This window comes from Sorex fumeus, unplaced genomic scaffold, assembly GCF_029834395.1.
Source record: "Sorex fumeus unplaced genomic scaffold, SorFum_2.1 ptg000072l, whole genome shotgun sequence".
Taxonomy (NCBI): domain Eukaryota; kingdom Metazoa; phylum Chordata; class Mammalia; order Eulipotyphla; family Soricidae; genus Sorex; species Sorex fumeus.
In genome coordinates, this window is record NW_026606129.1 from 19,556,694 (window position 1) to 19,577,788 (window position 21,095).

Genomic DNA, 21,095 nt, shown 5'->3' on the forward strand with positions numbered 1-21,095 from the left:
TCTCTGCACTGCTTTGCAAGCTCGGACGTTAGCTTGCGGTTGCCTGAGGCATGCGCCAAACCACGCTGGCGAATTAGCTCAAGAGTTTTTGAAGATAGGCGACTTTTTGTGGCCTATCTTTTTGTCCTCGGCGGACCCAAGGACAGAGCTTCTCTGCTTGCTCCCACCACCCCAGGTGACAAAGGGATTCTAATCAGGAGCCCCACCCTACCCTGCCCTGTCTGCTTCCATCAACCACCCAGGGATCGAATTGTGCACAGGAGACCCACCCTACCCAGATAAATACCCCACTGGCAGACTTCCACTCTCGACACTACTTCCACTACCCAGCCGTTGCCACACTCCAGGACGCTTTCCGGACCCGCGCGGCCGCAAGCGGCCGGGCGACACATCATAAGACACTAAATACCCATCTTCTGGAATTGTCGTACCATATTTGATAGGGTTCAAATATGGTAACACCTACAAGGGTGATTAGAGGTCACCCCAAAAGCCTCTATCCCTCTCGGAAAGACTGGCAAGCTACCGAGAGTATTCCGCCCGCACGGAAGAGCCTGGCAAGCTATCCGCTGTGTATTCGATATGCCAAAACCAGTAACTACAACTGGTCTCATTCACCTGACCCTGAAGGCTTCACCGACATGGCAGCACTGAGAAGGATGAGAAAGGAGAGGCCGACAAAATCTCAAGGCCGACCTAGGCTGCCACAACGAAGGAAGACAAAAATGATCGTCTGTACTTTCAATGCACGTACGCTAGCATCAGATGCATCCATCGAGGACCTGATGGTACAAGCGCGAATGATCAAGTACGACATCATTGGTCTGACCGAGACAAGAAGGCACGAATCTCACCATGCCGTTTTCGACACTGGAGAAGAATTGTTCCTCGGAACATGCGATAAAAGAGGTGTTGGAGGCGTCGGTGTCCTTGTCAACACAAACTTGTCCAAGAGCATTGATTCATTCGAATGCCTAACAACCTGAATCGGACGTTTACATTTGAATAGATGTGGCTCACTGCCTGCAGTTTCTATCTTCGTTGTCTACGCACCAACATCTCATTATGATGAAAGAGAAATCGAGAAGTTCTACATGGAGCTAGAGAAGTTCTATAAAGAAGACCACACCTTCTACAAGATCATTGTGGGTGATTTTAATGCCAAGATAGGACCGAGAAGATCAGCTGAAGAACTTCACATCGGGACCCATGGCCTAGAATGGAACGAACAGGGTGAGAGACTGTCAGAGTTCATCATGTCGACCAAGACCATCCATGGTAACTCACAGTTCCAGAAGGCAGAATCTAAACGATGGACATGGGAGTCTCCCGGTGGACGATTCCACAACGAAATAGACCACATCATATTCAATCGACGGTTTTGCCTGACTGATGTCGCTATTGTCCCAAAATTTCTAACGGGATCGGACCACCGTCTCCTTCGTGCAAAATTCTACTTCACAGAGCGGGGAGAAAGGGCTGCAAAGTTCAAAAAGAGAACTCCCAGAATGACCACCAACTGGGAACTCTTTGGTACTATTGCAGCAACATGGGAAGATGCCATTGTTGACAACATTGACGAGGAATACGATCGACTGGTTCAGCACCTCCATGAATGTGCGAGGAACGCCAAGATTAATATGCACTGAAATATTATTGCTTTATACTTGAGAATTTAAACAAGCAGACCATTAAAAGTCTTAGGAAGCTCAGCAATTTTTTCTCCTTTAAAGTTGTTCTATGCAATCATCATAGGATATCCAGAATCCAAAAACCCTAACCAGTTAAGTGCCAAAAACACTTCCACAATTGTTATGACAATCAAAACACTTCTACTTATTTCAAAAATTTCTATTACGAAGAAGTGCCAACAGTGTTTGGAAATTACTCTGGAATTTTTTATACCAAGTAGCATACTATGGTAAGTAAAAAAAAAAAAAAGTAACAAATGCTGCTCAGACAAAAATAGCCACTTTTAGCAACGATATAAAAAATAACTTGCCAATTTTATTTGCTTCCTAATGTCCTATCATTTACCAGTACTTTGATTTTTATACGGTATACTGAAGATAAATTTGATGATAATTTTTGTGCAACATAAGTCTATTTTTATTATAGAACCTTATATAACCTTTTAAAAATTTCTTATTCTACTTTGTCAAAGTAAAAATAACAAATAGGATCTAATCAGTAAATTTTAGGCCATGTAGGCTGTGTTTATATAATTTTACTTCTGTGATATTATTTTGCTTTTGTGGTTGCTGTTAGATGGTTCGGTTTTTATTGCTTCCATGAGCAACTCGATAGTATGGTAGTCAATACTATAATACAGCATCAGCTCAGAATAGTATTCAGCATTTTCATAGGCTCTTCCATGTCAGTGTAATTCTATACTCAAAAATCCTTGCACTCTAAGAATCCCCTTTTTTATTTTGAAAAATGCTAACTGGACAAGATTCCATTTAATTAGTTCAGAAATCAAATATACATGCATGCCAAAATCTGAAATCAACTGGGAGGTATAGAAAAAGTATCTGAAACACTTCCACCTGAACAACCTTGGTTGCTCTCTTAAATGTCAGTGCAGGGACCCAAACTACTTCATATCCTGTCCACAAAATGGATGAGGTGTCACCAAGATCTTCTGTTTCACATGACCTCTGGCTGTACTTTGACTTGCCATAATTATAAACAGCTACTTTCTGCGCCAACACGTAAGCTATGTTATTACTCTTACAACTATAGTATTATTTCAAAAAAAACACTTCATCCTGTTGCAAACTCCCAACAGAATATATGGAAGTTCTCACCTTTGTAACTGGGCATAACAGGTCTTTCCTATAGAGCAAGTTTCAATATTACACATATGAATAAGAGATATTACCTGAGAACTTCTTTTTAATGCAAATTCATATTTTTTTTTAAAAAAGGCCAGTGTGATTACCTACGTCAAAAAAAAAGTGCAACTAAACTAGAAACTTTAAATAATCAAATTGTGACTTTAATGCTATAATGTGCCATACTCCATAAATGGCAGGAAGGAATTACAAAGAAAAGTATAACAAAGCTTCACACAACTCTTTTCAAAGGAGTTCTACCACCCAAAACAAAACTCTACCAATGAAAAAAAGGTTTCATTTTTCAATCTTTTTTTTATAAGATTGTCATCTTATCAATATATGTAACATGTAACTTTTGGGTGTCACTACTGGTGGTGTTCTGGGGACAATAAGTGTATTTGATCTGGATGGGCTGTGCGGAAATCAAGTGCCTTACCAGATGTACTACTCTTCGAGTCAATGAATGTAACACATTTTAAGCGGGTGGGGGGGGGGGGGAAGGCCATTAGATCAATGAATATAAAATTACAAATTCTGAACATTTATTAATTCTCTGTACAATGTCAAATCTATCGTTAACAAGATCTATAAGGCAAAACAAATATGAAAACAAAAATACTGATTTGTAAGATAAAACGTATAAAAACAAAGAAATTACTATGCTCTTATCAATTTTGCCATACTTCTGCTTGTTCCTAAAAATCTGATAACTCTTAGTTTTCATTTTAAAAATAGGCTCCACAGCTATCATAGCATTCCCACAATATTCTATATAACATATTCTGAAGTATCAATATCATGCATAAAGCAGTAATAATCAAAAACTGCTTTGGTTTACTAAAAGGAATACCTGCCATAACATAAATTAGTTTTATCCTAAGACATTTAAACATTTTGCATGTGTATTAATATTTCTTTAAATAAACCAAAAGATTCCTTTTATTATTTGTATATTTATTTGTTGGTGTTTTGGAGTCTCTCTCTGCAATGCTAGAGGATATTCCCAACTATAATTAAGGGGCATGTCCAGTGGTACTCAGGGGGACCAGGGACCATGCAACATCAGGAATCAAAGCCAGACCTCCCACATTCAAAGAAGTGCCCATTCATTGAGCTATCTCTCTGGCCTCATTTTAAATACACACCATATAAAGACGGGTGGAAATAACTTTTTTTGAAAAACCTTTAAACATATCTAATAAAATTATAAACTACAGCTGCTGTCCTCCCGTTGTTCATCAATTTGCTCGAGCGGGCCCAGTAACGTCTCCATTTTTTTTGAGACTTGTTACTGTGTTTGGCATATTGAATATGTCACGGGTAGCTTGCCAGGCTTTGCCGTGCAGGCGAGATACTCTCGGTAGCTTGCCGGGCTCTCCGAGAGGGGCGGAGGAATCGAACCCGGCTCGGCTGGGCTGGCTGCATGCAAGGCAAAAACGCCCTACCACTGTGCTATCGCTCCAGCCCAATAACATTATATTCCAAAGAAATTTTGTTACACACTGGCAAACTTTGCATCTTTTTCTCAAATTTTCAGCAGTCACATTTCTCTTAAGTTCAGTCCCATTTCTCTACTTTACGATCTTAATAAAATGACCATAGGCTCCAATTGGCCCAGGAAACTATTATTTTTACCAGCTGCCCGAGAAGTATATAATACTTTCACTCTCAAAATTGTTAATTCCAGGTTTGAACAGGGGTATAATAGATAAGACGTTAGTCTTACATGCAGCTAACCCAGGTTCAATCCCAGGTATCTCTTATGGTCCCCCAAGCCTGCCAGGAGTGATCCCTGAGCACAGTGCCAGGAGTAAGTCACGATCACAACCAGGGGTGGTCCAAAAACAAAAAAACAAATTGTTCTAAATTTGAAAGGCCAGTTATATGGCCATCCTAGCTATTGCAAGAGTTCAAATGACCTAAATCATAAGTGTAATGAATTTTATGAGCAGTCTGAATTATTTCACTGAAAAATCTTTGTAATCGAAAAAAATACTGAGTCACATGGAGTCCTGCTATTTACAAAGATGTTACTTATGTAAGTAACTGTACATACTTAAGTACGTACAGTTACTTACAGCACTCAGAACAGTATCACCCAAATTCTGTTGCTGCCTAAGGCATCAGCTTTCTGATGTGTGTGTTTCACACCCAGGATTGTCAGCATACTTCTGTTGTTAGGTAGTGAAAAAGGCTAAAAAGATCCTTTTCTGTTAGCTCCATACCAATTCATCAAATTACATTCCAAAGTCCCCAGAAAAAAAATGTTTCTATAGCTTAATCAAATTATTATATTTTAGTGTATATAATTACAGATATTTACTTTTGCTTGTCTTTTTTTACGCACATGTTAAAACACCTAACTATATTAAGCACATACTTAGAGTTAATTTAATAATATATTTGTGGCCATTTCTATATAAAAACTTAAGGTCTTTCCATAAAAGAAACCTAATGACTCTTTTAACAATATGTATATATCATGCCCTGATACACTATTACTTTTATAAGGAAATCAGACTTGACATAATGGATTTCAGAAAATGGCCTTGGGTTTAAAATCCAAAAGATCTGACCTCAGAATAGGATATTTTATGAGACAAATATAAAAATTCCCTGAGGCACAAATTCCTCGTCTATATGTAATCTTGAGGCTACACTGGATTACAAGAATTTGAATCATAAAATTCAAGTAGCTTAATATAGTACAGCCTACAGTTTTAAAAAGATGACCAAGCATAAGACAAAGTGAATTTATTTAACCCTATCAGAAATAACTATTATCTTGAAATTTTTAATATAAATGAACTATTTAAAAAGCACATAATACCATCCACACATAAAAATCTGTGAATAGCTAAAATCCTTGAGAATCAAACTAAGAATCCTAATCCCAGCATCATCACTTACGCCAGCTGTGTAGCAATGAGCAAATTGCTTAACAACTCCAAGTCTGTTTCTTCATTGATGAAATGAAGCTATTACAGTACTTACCTGACTGCAAGAAATAACAAATTATCTACGTAAAAGATATAAATTCTGTACCTGCATACAGTAAGTGCTCAATAAATGCTATCAATGTCTTTTCAAAATCAACTTATACTGTGAAGAAACAGTATTTCATGTTTTTCTGTATTAAAAATAAATTCATCTTGGTATGTTTGCTAAATAATGTCATTCTAAAAATAATAATAATAATAATAATAATAACTTATATAGGCCAGGGAGAGAGTCCTTATAGATACTGCTCTTGCATAAGACTGACCCAGACTCAATCCCTAGCACCCCAGATATTCATTTCAATCTCAACAGGAGTGATCCCTAAGCAGAAGACCAGAAGGAAATCCCGAGCATCACCAGGTATGGTCCAAAAACAAAGAAATTAAGTCCTAAAACTTTGATATCAAAAGAAAACTGTACATATGTGTGCATTTTTGTTTATGCACATCTGTCCCCAATTAAAGATCATCTGGAAGACACTCCTGGTACTCACATGTACATGTTAAAAATGCAGGCTATGGGGCACAGAAATGGCTCAATTGGCTGAGCGCACGCTTGGACTGCAGAAGGCCTAGTTTTACCCCCAACAACAAATGGTCCCCCAAACACCACCAGGAGTGACCTCCTGAGTACAGAATCAGGAATAACCCTGGGTACTGCTACAAAAGGCAAAGGAAAAAGAAACAAAGGCACACACTGGGTATACTATCACGACAACTAATAAAGTAGATCTGGAGAAGCAGTTTTCTACTGAAGAACTATAGTATTATGGTATAGTGAAGCACTCTAGAATACTTCAAAATCAAATTTTGTATCTAACAGTATCTGTGGTCATGCATCTAGAGAACTAAAAAGTTACAGGTATGTCCAGTATACACATTTTTTAATTCACATATATAAATTAAAGCAAACTATTTCTTCTATGACAAGAATATGAAAAAGCTAAAGCAGTATTACAATTTAGCATTCATATGCTCAGCATTTCAAAATAAGAAATTTTGGTATATACATGCATATTTTACAGGTCTACAGTGACGACTGAGTACAGAGAACCATTTTTACTACATTTTAACAGCACGTTGATTTGAAGTGTACAATGTGTGCCTATGAACTGTTCAAACTGTAACATGCACAGTAATTCACTGCAAGCACAAACTAAAGAAAGGCCACAGGGTGCTCTTTTAATCAAACTACTATGTTGCGGGGCTGGGGGTAGAGAGGGGATATGGCATTAGCAATACGGTGCACTTACTCCTGGCTCTCTCTGCTCAGGGATCACTCCTAGTGGTGCTTGGGGGATGGTACACAGTGCCAGGACTGAACTGGGATTAGCCATGTGCAAGGTAAGGACCTAAACCCTTGCACTATCTCTGACTACCAACAATTAGGTTTTTTTCTTTTTTTTTTCTATTTTGGGTCACACCTGGCGATGCACAGGAGTTACTCCTGGCTCATTACTCCTGGCGGTGCTCAGGGGACCATATGGGATGCGGGGAATTGAACCCGGGTGGGCCGCGTGCAAGGCAAACGCCCTACCCACTGTGCTATCACTCCAGCCCCCAAATTTTGATTCCAGTGTTCAACCTTCTCGTGGAGTGTTCAACATGGAGACAAGCACCTGTCCTGCACAACAGCACAAAGACTAGCAGTTACAAGCATGGCAGCAAACCAGTGGTTTTCACCCCTTCTACACCTATGGATCTCAGTGTCTAAAAACAAGTAGTTGAAAACAACTGCCTTAACCTATGCATTATATCCATTCCATGAGAATCCTGATAACTGTACTATCTTACAAAACAGAAGGAAGAAATACCTGATGTGGTTAAAGCTTAAAACCACATTGGAGAATAGTAGCTAAAGTTAGAGAAATTACAGCTGTATTGTAAAGACCCCTGTCCATTTTAGTTCAATACAATAAAGTAATATGAGTCAAGATGTGAAACAAATGTCATCAGGGCTGACATAAAAATCTATAAACATCATGCTGTTTTCCAAATACACATAAAATGAGAATTTAGAAAGACAAAGGCTACATCAATCAAATTTATATCTTAGGGATCCAAGTCTAAGTTGAACTTCATTTCTCTGAACCTTCCAAAAAATATTCCAGTAGTAAAAGAGATCTGCCACTAAAATAAAGTAACCAGGACTCCATTGTTTATTCTAAAGCAAGTAAGAAATACAGACCTGCCCTTCAGAGACACAAAGGATAATGTGCGTCGAGGCTTACATGTTCCACTTCCGTTTACAGATGACAGGCTATACCATTAATTTCTAAGTGACTCTACAATGAGTATTCACACAACACAAACATTCTATCACCAGTAACCCTAAACAGGTAAATTTAAATCTAAACAAAGCATAACTGAAATTTTATCTCTTTCATAAATTACTAGAAGAAAAAAATTCCTGGGAATTGCACTGAATATACTTTTGCCTTAGAGCTAATACTTAATTTTAAAGAACCACAAAGAAAAAAATCAAAACTAGTCAGTAACAATGCAGCGTCTAAAAGCAATAAACTCAAAATTAAGTTATAAATAATTTAAATCATGTCATGAAGATGTATTAATAATTCATCAGATAAATAATTTACTAAATAATCAAATAAATAAATAATGAAATACATAAATAAATCAGCAAATAAATAATTCTGCAAAATAACCTAAACAATAAGTCACCCTAACAAATCACCAACCTACAAAACTACAATGATTTTCTGAATTCTGATAGTTTTAAATAAGCAAATGTACATAACCTAGATCAATCCTTGTTAGAATTAGAAATATTTTTCATTGCTATCAGTAAAATCTTCACCTCAAATATGTATAAGGATACACTTTCAATTTTTAAAGGACTGCACAGATTAAGCCTAGTAAGTTATTGACTTGATAAAAACATATCTTTTATATTTTACAAATAATATCTTTACCTAACATATTTCCCCCAAACAAGTGGATATTTAAAATATTCTTCACTTACACTTGTTTTTGAAGACTTACTACATAGCAGTGCTATAGTCTTCTGACAGCTTTCCAATCTTCACCAAATCTTTGGAAATTTTCTGCAGGGGCAAAATAGTAAGAATAGCCTTAATTATTACAATGGCATATTTATTAGTGAATACTTATACTTCTACAAAATAGCAATGAAAAGTAGCCATTATTAGCTGTAAACTACACTGTTTTTCAAAGTCTTCACTGACAAGAAGGCAGTTTCCTATATTGAAATCAACATACAAACTGTTATAATTGGCAGAATTTAAGATGTGAAGGTTAAAACTTCAAAGGACAAAATGATTGGCAGACAGCAAATGCTATTCTCAACCTGAGAAACACAAAGTCCTAAAAGGAGAAATGAATGAGATCGCTTAACGTCACAATGTGAATGCAGTGACAACCTAATTAGGAGTCTGAACGATGGATTTCTTCGTTGAACATGTTAAGTTCTAATCTACCCACAATATTCTTGAAATCCATTACATCTCCAAGTAACTACTTTCCCCAAAAAGAACTCTGCCATGGGTTTCTGACATTTTCAAGTGGAGAAATTCAAGTGCTACCACACATCTGATGGTAAAATTATCAAATTATTTTATATAATGTTGCTCAATGTCTTTTATGCCTGCTTTCAAAGCAAGTATGCCGTAAAATTTACTTTACTGTCACGGAACCAGAGGATCTTAGAACTATGCCCACTGTCTTGTCTTCAAGCACCAGGAGACATTCAAACTTGAACACAACTCCAAAGTCGAGCTCATGAAACTATGGCAGCCTGAAACTGGAGCCCAATCTACACAACATGGCAAATCATAACATTTACTCATCCTCATCTGGGGGCTTTGTGTCCTGGAAATATCTGGCACCGTCTAGAGACATTCAGGGCTGTCACATGGAGGATTGCCACTGTCCTCGCAGGGCCACTGGTCAGGAATCTTGCTGAAACATCAGCAAAACTTTAGAGGAAGCCACAACAAAAAAGTAGCCCTTTGCTCAGAGAGTTACAGTAACTCTGGGTTACAATGAAATGGTTTGAGTAGTATAAGGTTTTCCCAACAAGAAAGTAATACAGCTCTGGGATGCAGACGTCAAGTTTTCCATGTATAACAAACGCAACACATGATGGAATACCGTGGATGAAAATGTGCATATTTGGAATGGAAAAGAGGTATACAGGAATTTCCCGCACTTCCAGCATAATTCTACTTTGTGAAACTCAACCTGTTCAAAAAGGTGATCTCAACATTTTCAACTATCTCTATGTATTTCGTTAATAATGAAACTTTCTAAAAATTAAAACTTTAAAAATAGGTCAACAGGGGGCTGGAGTGATAGCACAGCCAGTAAGGCAGTTGCCTTGCCTGCTGCTGACCCAGGTTCAATTCCCAGCATCCCATATGGTCCCCCGAGCACTGCCAGGAGTAATTCCTGAGTGCATGAGGCAGGAGTAACCCCAGTACATCGCCATGTGTGACCCAAAAAGAAAAAAAAAAGTCAACAGTAATAATAAATGTTTTTATAGTTTCTCCAGCAAAGTTAATATGCAAGATTTGAAATTCCACTTAGAAATCAAGCCTATTAAAGGGACTGACTAGAAATTTAGCAGCACTGTAGCACTGTCCTCCCATTGTTCACCAATTTGCTTGAATGGGCACCAGTAATATCTCCATTGTGAGACTTGTTGTTACTGTTTTTGGCATATCGAATACGCCATGGGGAGCTTGCCAGGCTCTGCCGTGTGGCGGGATATTCTCGGTAGCTTGCCAGGCTCTCCAAGAAGGACGGAGGAATCAAATCCGGGTTAGCCGCGTGCAAGGCAAACGCCCTACCTGCTGTGCTATCGCTCTGCCCAGAAATTTAGTAATATTAAAAATGTCTAGGGCGAGGAGGGAGTATTCTTACAAAACACAATCTTAAATCTTCCAACAGTTTTGCTATTGCTGTAGTTGTTGTTGGGTTTGGGACCACACCCAGCTGTGTTCCAGGCTTACTCCTGACTCTGCACCCAGAGACCTCTCAGGGCAGGGCTTAGGGAACTACATGGGGACCAAACCTGGGTCAACCACATGCAAGGCAAGTTCTCTACCTGCTGTCCTATCTCTTCAGCCCCCACCTGCAAAGGAGCCCACACCGGGCTCAAATTCGCAGATTTCCGCTTACAGTGTATAAACTACAACTGAGTACTCAGGTCTTTCCTAACCACTTGGGAAGAGAGGAAACATACTCCAACACTGGCCATAAAACTGAAGTTGATTTTCCCTAGAAGAAACAGAATGAATCTTTCAGGGCAAATTACGAGAGGCAGATTACAGAAGAGGTTATAGTCATATAGAGAATATAGGCAACGTTGTTCAAAACTGTATTAGATTCACAGCAAAATGCATATTTTTCCTATACACACAGTAAGTACGTGAACAGGAGAATGGTTAAATTTGGAAATAATCTCAGAACAGAATACTATGCAGTCTCAGGCACAATGGAGGCAAGTGTGGTTCACTTAACGGTGGCAGATTTCCAGGGGGCGCTGAGTGGTCTGTTTTGTTGTTGTTCTTGTATATGTGTTGTTCTTGTTTTTAAAGAGGGAGCAGTAAGTCAAATACATTTTTGGAGACTTTGCCACACAGTCAAGTTTTAACATTGAAGAATTTTACTGATATGGGTCCAGGAGACAGCTCAAAAGGCTAGAGCCCATCATTTGCATGCAAGCTACCTGGGTTCAATCCCCGGCAGACCACGGTACCCCTGGAGTGAGCCCCACACAATGCTGAGTATAGCCCCCAAAACAGTATCACGGTATCACGGTCCTCCTGTTGTTCATCGATTTGCTCGAGCAGGCCCAGTAACGTCTCCATCATGAGACTTGTTATTGTGTTTGGCATATTGAGTACGTCACAGGTAGCTTGCCAGGCTCTGCTGTGCGGGCGGGATACTCTCGGTAACTTGCCGGGCTCTCTGAGAGGGGCAGAGGAATCGAACTCCGGTCGGCCACGTTGGCTGCGTGTAAGGCAAACGCCCTACCGCTGTGCTATTTTTACTGATATGAAAAAATGTTTAAAACAGTAAATGAAAAACATAGTCTGAAAATATCTTATAAAATAACCATCACGATCATGATCACGATCATCCTGTTGTTCGTCGATTACCTCGAGCAGGCAGCAGTAACGTCTCCTTCTTTCTAGCCCAGAGATTTTAAAAGAGCCATTTAAATGCTCTTTCAGGGTTAGGAGAACGAGACTCATCATTGTTACTGGTATTTGGCATATTGAGTACGACACGGGAAGTTTGCCAGACTCTGCCGTGCGGGCAGGATACTTCCGGTAGCCTGCAGGGTTCTCCAAAGTAAGAACGAGATAGTAAGATGTCACGGCCAACATATATAACCATATTTTATATAAATATACTGACACAGAGAGACTGATATTTAAACATATAGGCATCTATCTTATACTTACATACCTGGAAAAAATAAGACTATACCACAACATCGGCAAGCTACCAAGAGTATCTCGCCCACCAATAGTATCTCGCCCACACGGCAAAGCCTGGCAAGCTACCCGTGAAGTATTCGATATGCCAAACACAGTAACAAGAAGTCTCACAATTTGTTAGGAGACGTTACTGGTGCCTGCTCGAGCAAATCGATGAACAATGGAAGGACAGTGCTACAGTGCTACCACAATTTAAACTATGAAGCTAACCAAAATTATGAGAAAAGATAAGGTTTTCAAACTGTAATCAATTTTCTTTTTCACCATAATCTTTGTTTCTAATTTTCCTACAATGAACCCATTATGTTTAAGATACTTTTATGAAGAGTTTGGTCTATTTGAGGTAAATCACCTTATATATAAGTCACCAGATAAAAACAGATTCGAGTTTCAATTTATTTTCAATTTTGCTTTGTTCCTTAGAATGTTTTGATTAAAAAACAGTAACAGGTGGAGAAAAAAATCTATAACTGAGCTACATCTCTTCTAACTGGAGCAAAACATTCGTGTTTCTCTTTAGACAGTAGTGAGAAGCTAATCTCTCTGTGGCCAACTTGTTTTCAACTTACTAATATTCATATATCACATTTGTCAGCTTCATACAAGTCATTTCTAACCAGATGCTACATCCATCACTTCTAACAATTTACTCTGACATATTGATTACTTTGCTCATCTCATTCTGAGGAACTAATCATTCGTACTTTGTGCTTCTACGAATTCTTCCTCTTTCTACATTTCTCAGTCTAATTTTTTGCTACTACTCAACACACATTCTTTCTAGGTATAGAAGGAATACAGCTAACAAAATGTATACCATTTTTATATCTTGATAAGAAATAATATTTTGTACCTTGTATTGTCTTGTGTTCTCTAAAAATATAAACTGGGTATACATACTACTGCTATATAACTAGTAATTCAATTGTCTACAAATCTCATAATTACCAAAGTTTCATAATTCAATCACTTCAAAGGTCTTTGCCTCATCTAGAGAGATTCAACTCCCTAAACTGTTATGACTACCACATGAAAAATGGTAAAATAACAGAGTTAGTAGTTGATGTACTTAACACTACTAACAAGTGTATACAGCTGACCAAAACAGCAAACAAAAAATGTAACTCTATGGTCCTTACCTGCTAAAACACACACACACACACACACACACACACACACACACACACACACAACACACCACACCACTTTGGAAAGAAAGATAAAAAATCATAATCAAATGAACTATAAGGCAAATGTATAGTCCATACTATATGCACCACAGAAATTGCAGAGGGTAAAAGCCACAGTAGGCAGGAATAATCAGAGAAGACTCTTCAACTGAGAGGCTGGAAAAATGGTTCTTAACTATGGCAGTGGGAGTGCCCGTGCTCACCCTCCAAAAAAAGAGCATTTGACAATGTTTGGACACTTTGGCTTGTTACAAACGGGAGGTTATTATTTGCATTTAGTAAGTAGAGACCACAGAACCTGCTAAGCTTCCTACAGTGACCCTCACAAGACTATGTATGTTCACTCCAAAATACTAACAGAGCTAGAACAAGTTGGAAGCCAAGGTAAAGGTAAAGGTAAAGGCCCTCCCGTTGATCGTCGATTTGCTCGAGCGGGCCCAGTAACGTCTCCATTGGAGACTTTGTTGTTACTGTGTCTGGCATATCGAATACTCTCGGTAGCTTGCCGGGCTCTCCGAGAGGGGCGGAGGAATCGAACTCGCGTCGGCCATGTTGGCCGCTTGTAAGGCGAACGCCCTACCCGCTGTGCTATCGCTCCAGCCCTGGAAGCCAAAGAAGACAATATTTAAAACTAGGGAGAATCTCATCAGTTTAAAGAAAAAAAAAGTGGCTTATCACATGGATTCCTGAGCACTGCCAGAATAACAACACTCGAGCACAGAGCCAAGAGTAGTCTCCGAACATCACCAAGTGTGACCCAAAATCAAAAGCAAAAGAGAAAGAGAGAAATAGTTAATAAAATATAACACAGCATTGAAAGAACAGTCAGAAACAAGAAATCGTAACTGGGAATAACATGAGATAAGCTGCACAAAAAGTCTGACCAGAGAGATCATGAGACACCAAACAAGATCGATAAGAATACATTGTAAAACAGAAATAAATCCCAATACCATGGCAGACAATAAAACTTGATACTATTAGCTATGACTTAAACCTTGGTGGAAAGTGTCTTAATGAGCTGTTTAGTGACCAAGAAAATACAGCAGCTACATAAGCTACAAACAAAAATAACTGTTGAATCAGTAAAAACAGAAACTAGCTTTCAGCAGAAGAGTATGTGCCTAGCACTGCAAAACTGAACAAATTTTAGTGGCAGCACAAAACTTAGGAAATGACATATAACAATTTGTGGAAAAGAAACACCTACATAAAACTGTTGCTCCATAATACCATCGTGTTAACAACAAAGCAGCCCCACAAATATACCCTTCCTTTTAGCAGTAAACACCCTCAAGGCCATCTGCCCCCACAGCCCTCTTCTCTACAATACTGCCACTTAGAGAATATTTTATCAATTGTCCTGACACTACCCACAAGACACTCAATTTTTTAAAACTCAAACACATTCACAATTATAAAAGAGACTACAGATTTTTCAACAGTTGGAATATTACACCATAAGGATATTTAAGAAATAGAAGTTTAAATATCTACAGAGAACAGCACTGTCCTCCTGTTCTTCATCGATTTGCTTGAGCGGGCACCAGTAATGTCTTCACTGTGAGACTTGTTGTTACTTTTTTTGGCATATCAAATACGCCACAGGGAGCTTGCCAGGCTCTGCTATACGGGTGGGATACTCTTGGTAGCTTGCCAGTCTCTCCAAGAGGGACGAAGAAATCGAACCCAGATCAGCTGCATGCAAGGCAAAGGCCCTACCCACTATTAACGAAATACGTAGAGATAGTTGAAAATGTTGAGATCACCTTTTTGAACAGGTTGAGTTTCACAAAGTAGAATTATGCTGGAAGTGCGGGAAATTCCTGTATACCTCTTTTCCATTCCAAATATGCACATTTTCATCCACGGTATTCCATCATGTGTTGCGTTTGTTATACATGGAAAACTTGACGTCTGCATCCCAGAGCTGTATTACTTTCTTGTTGGGAAAACCTTATACTACTCAAACCATTTCATTGTAACCCAGAGTTACTGTAACTCTCTGAGCAAAGGGCTACTTTTTTGTTGTGGCTTCCTCTAAAGTTTTGCTGATGTTTCAGCAAGATTCCTGACCAGTGGCCCTGCGAGGACAGTGGCAATCCTCCATGTGACAGCCCTGAATGTCTCTAGACGGTGCCAGATATTTCCAGGACACAAAGCCCCCAGATGAGGATGAGTAAATGTTATGATTTGCCATGTTGTGTAGATTGGGCTCCAGTTTCAGGCTGCCATAGTTTCATGAGCTCGACTTTGGAGTTGTGTTCAAGTTTGAATGTCTCCTGGTGCTTGAAGACAAGACAGTGGGCATAGTTCTAAGATCCTCTGGTTCCGTGACAGTAAAGTAAATTTTACGGCATACTTGCTTTGAAAGCAGGCATAAAAGACATTGAGCAACATTATATAAAATAATTTGATAATTTTACCATCAGATGTGTGGTAGCACTTGAATTTCTCCACTTGAAAATGTCAGAAACCCATAATAAATAAATATTTTATGTAGATAAAACAACCTAGACTGGAGCTATTCTATATAAGACATAATAAATACAAGTGGATTCATCATCCAAGCTTCAACAGCTAATGATTTCCTCTACAAGTGAAAATACTGGCCAAGCTACCACAATTGTGCTTGGTTTATTACATTCAGCTATTTTTAATGTGTGACTTTATAAAATAAAATAATACAATCTTAGTTTATATTTCACCAAGAGATGCATATACTTTTAATTACATCTAAATGTAATGAAATCCAATTTTCATTAATTGTCCTCTCTAGTGTGAGGTGAGCTACACAGAACTTCCCCATACTTTATCAAGTCTTCCAAAAACAATTCTTTATAACTAAATGCAGTTTATTAAAAACAAATACAAAACAACAATAACAAGGGCCAAAGTGACAGCACAGCGGGTAGGGTGTTTGCCTTTCACGCGGCCACAGCCGACCTGGGTTCGATCCTTGGCATCCCATATGGTCCCCCAAGCACCGCCAGAAATAATTCCTGAGTGCAGAGCCAGGAATAACCCCTGAGCATCGCTGGGTGTGACCCCAAAAGAAAAATAAATAAATAATAAATAAATAAATAACAACAAAAAGCCCTGCTAAGTCATCTGGCAGAAAGCAAATGTAAATTCAAACAAAAGTGATGGGGCCAGAGCAACAGTACAGCGGTAGGGCATCTGCCTTGCACACAGCTAAGCCTGATTTGATCTCTGGCATCCCATATGGTCCCCTGAGCCCACCAGGAGTGATTCCTGTGTGCAGAACCGGAAGTAAGCCCTGAGCACTGACAAGTGTGGCATAACTTCCCTCTTTGATTCAATGCCATCAAATTCAAACAATTAAGCAAAAATTTTTTAGACATAATTGCTTGTGGAGTCTTAGTAAGATCCATATGCGACTACCTTTTAGGATATGAAAAGGAAATGAGTTAAGTAATTAAAAAAATTATTATTTTTTTTTTTTTGCTTTTTGGGTCACACCCAGCAATGATCAGGGTTCATTGCTTGCTCTGCACTCAGGAATCACTCCTGGCGATGCTTGGGGGACCTTATGGGATGCCGGGGATCGAACCCAGGTCGGCTGCTTGCAAGGCAAACACCCTACCCGGTGTGCTATCGCTCCAGCCCTGATTAAAACTTTCTGAGCAAGGCAAAAACTGTTGTTCATACTAAAATTTGAAAAAACCAAAAGTTTATGTCATTTTGAAAAGTTCAGGGTGAAATCTTCAAATAAAGAGAAATTCTTGTCCAAATTACTTCATAAAAAAAATTGATTCAATTACCACTGAATTGATTACACATTAATACCTGAGAAGATACACACACACATACAAATACAACACAAACATACAACAAAACGTATACACACACACACACACACACAAACATCATTAAAACTGTTTCTCAACCTTTTCCAACCATGCCCCCTACTGATCTGGTCTCCTAGTCTTGAATGCCTGTGGCCCCTGTGGAATATTCTGGCCCCCAGGTGAGAAATGCCAGTAAGAATAATGGAGCATTTAAATTGGAAGTTTACAGTAAGTTATTATATGAAAACTGTTAGCACAGCGAGTAGGGCGTTTTCCTTGCACGTAGCCGACCTAGGTTCGATTCCTCCACCCCTCTCGAGGAGCCTGGCAAGCTACCGAGAGTATCTTGCCCACATGGCAAAGCCTGGCAAGCTACCCGTGAAGTATTCGATATGCCAAACACAGTAACAAGAAGTCTCACAATTTGTTGGGAGACGTTACTGGTGCCTGCTCAAGCAAATCGATGAACAACGGGAGGACAGTGCAACAGTGCTACAGTGCTACTCTAACTAAACACAATCTGAAAAGGGGAATACCATCCCATAATTTGACATTTTTATACATCAAATTTAATGATCACCAATACATTTTGATACATAGATGAAATAAAATTAAATATTCCATTTGCCTTTTGAGTTTATATTCAAAAACATAATCACATTTGTATGCTCTCTTTATAAAGCTGTTTCAAACCTTCCTTTTTGGAGAAGAACAGGCAGGTTTCAAAAACCTAACGGGCTGGAGCAATAGTACAACAGGTAAGGAATTTGCATTACATGAGGCCAGTGAGGTTTGATTTCTGGCACCCCATATAGTTCACCACACTCTCAAGGAGTTACTCCTAACCAGGAGTAAGCTCTGCGCAGAGATAGGAACAGCCCACACCACAAAAAATACTTAATACAGAGACCCCATGTATTCAAACATTCCCATAATTATAAAACTTTTTGCTAGTACTTTCTAATCTCCACGTAAAACATGAGTCAGTTAAATTTTTAAGACAGTACTGCAAAATAGTGTATTTTACATGAAAGCAAATTTCATAGATGTTTAAAATTTCGTTCATTCAAAATAGACACAAAAGTCAAAATTCTTTACCACAAGCATTTGCAAAGGGTTCTGGGAGTCAATGAAAGGCAGCAGTTCAGTTCTATCCCTGTCCAAAGAAAATCTGTGCTTAACTCTAGTAACTATATCACTGATATTTAAAGATAACATTCAAAGTCAGAGAATCACAAGCTTTCCCACCAAAACACCCCTAATAAACACTCTCGGTAGACAATATATACAGGAGTCAGGAAATAGAATCCAAAATAGCTAAGTCACCTACAGTTTTTGACACTGGGTATTAATCTAATGTCGATTTGTACATTCTTTCCCACTCCACATCATCTCACTAAAATTTAACTTGGAAAGAACACACCATTTTTAGCTCTAAAACATGGTGAAGCTAAAGCACCTACTCGAAACTCTGGTTGGAGGACCAGATTTTACATCTGAAGGAAAGTTAATTCCAATCAAGTTCTAGAGCTAATTAACTATTTTTTCCATAAATAGCAAATTCACCAAAGAATCAGCATGACCTTTCCATATGCAGTAAGTTATGGAACTAGGGTGATGTTTTTCAAGTATTTTAGCCAACACGTATATCTTAAATAGCTCATGCTTAAAATCATATTATTATCACTTGTACTATTATTACTATTATTGTTATGGAAGACTAGATTATCATGTCAAACAACTCTCAACAATTAAGGATAATCTCCAATATTAAATTGCAAATAGTAGCAAGAAAATCAAATGGAGATAGTTCATGAGTTTTTCTAACCTAATTATAAAAATTATCTAAAAAAGGTTATATGACTTATTAAAATTCTATATAAGTAGGAGCCATAACTGTTCATAATTATGTATTTCAGCTTAAATTATCTTAAATTAAATATTCTAAATTTAAATGATCTTTATGAATTTTATAATTAAGCCATTCTTATAATTTGTATTAACTCCTTTAACCAAAAAAATTAGATCTAATCTAAAATTTTAAGAACTGTATTTTTTTTAAATAACTCATTAATTTTCAGTCATCTTTTGATTGGATTGAAATTTACGTGTAAAGAGATGTAGGCTATTATTTTTTCATTAAATTTCTCTAATGAGGGTAAATAAAAATCATTAAAAGTTAGTTTAAGCTTTTCAATTTAAATTAGTGTGTTTTCTAAACTTCAGAATTTTTTGCAAATGCTTTCTTGTATAAGAATTATAAACTCCAGGGTTGGAGAGAGCGCGCCAAGGGGCAGAGGCCAGGCCTTGCATGCACAAGACCCGGAATTCCATGTACATGTGTTCCTACCCAAGCATCTGGGGGTCTATCTCTGGAAGCCCCCAATCACTGCAGAGTGTCCCTGGTGCCCCCACAACTACTGGTCCTGAGCAGCAGCAAACTATCTCACTCAAGCTCTAAACAATCAAGTCAGGCTAGCTGGGCACTACTGCCAGGTGTGGCTTCTATTCCCACTAAGCACTGCTTGGGAAGACCCCCAAAATCATAAACTTCCACATAATTACAAATGCAATTTTAACCTAACTTATTTAATTCGACATAATTTAAATCCTGAGATATTCAAATTATGAAGTTATCATAACTTTTAATTACTCAAGCTATATTGAGACTTATTTTTATATCACTTGAAGAACAATTACAGGAAAGTGATAGTACAGGGGTAAGATAATTTCCTTGCATGCATGTGAGTCCAATTTGATCCCTAGCACTTTACAAGATCCCCCAAACACTGCTAGGACTGACTCCTGAGCACAGAGTCAGGAATAATCCCTGAACACAGCTAGGAAGAGTCAAAAGAAAAAAGAAATAGAGATTACAGATCATGTGTATTTCCCCTTCCTTTTCCCATAAATGTATTTTAACACACATGAAAAATTATCATTGTGTTTTGAAAAGAAAATGCTGCTTATGATATATTCATTTATTCTTTTCAACCATATTTATAAAAATTTTCAGTTAAGTGAAACTTATTCATTAAATGTTACTTAAAATCTTAAGAGTACATTTTGAGTAAAAATTTCTATAAGTCAATTAGATGTATAACATTTACTTTCTGGCCAGTTAAACTACTATAATCAAATACTTTTATGGCAATTAAAAAAAACACAACAAAATAGGAGAAACATTTCACATTACTTGCTAAAGGCCCAATTATTTCAATATACACCAATATACAAAAATCAGATAAAAGAAAAACAGATGATGGAGCTATTTATGATAATTTCCACCTTTGTATAGTAAGCAAAAATATAGTGGTTAATGGTATTCATAATAGCTGTCCAAGAACAATACACCTAAAACAATAAACATTAAGTATATTAAAGATAGTACAGGGGCCATAAAGATAGTACAAAGATAACTGCTTGCCTTGCACACAGCCAGGCCCACTTGAATCCCCAACATTACAAGAGGGACCCCTGAGCACAAAGCCAAGAGTAAGCCCTGAGCACAGCCAAGTGTGACCCAAAACAAAAATAAAATAAAAATAGTAAAAAGTAGGATCCTAATTCATACTCTACATTTTTTTTTCTCTACATTCTTGGGTACATATTTAAATAAAAGTTGTGCTTGGTCGACTTTGTCAAATTCCTGAAGTAGTATTTACTTTTTTAGAATTTACTTTTTTAGGGATTTTTTTTTAAGTATGGAACTAATATCCAAGGCCAAGGAAAACAGGCCAGGGCTGTCAATGGTTGAAAATTATCA

At 38.0% G+C, this 21,095-nt stretch overlaps 1 protein-coding gene across 1 annotated transcript in view; it reads right to left on the bottom strand.

The window, feature by feature from the left end:
• Positions 1–21,095, bottom strand: part of TBC1D5 (TBC1 domain family member 5) — a 568,371-nt gene that overhangs the window by 505,285 nt on the left and 41,991 nt on the right. Inside the window, exon 2 of the mRNA XM_056129598.1 lies at positions 8,823–8,904. The gene's annotated coding sequence lies outside the window, so the exon portion shown is untranslated. The remainder of the gene's footprint in view (positions 1–8,822; positions 8,905–21,095) is intronic.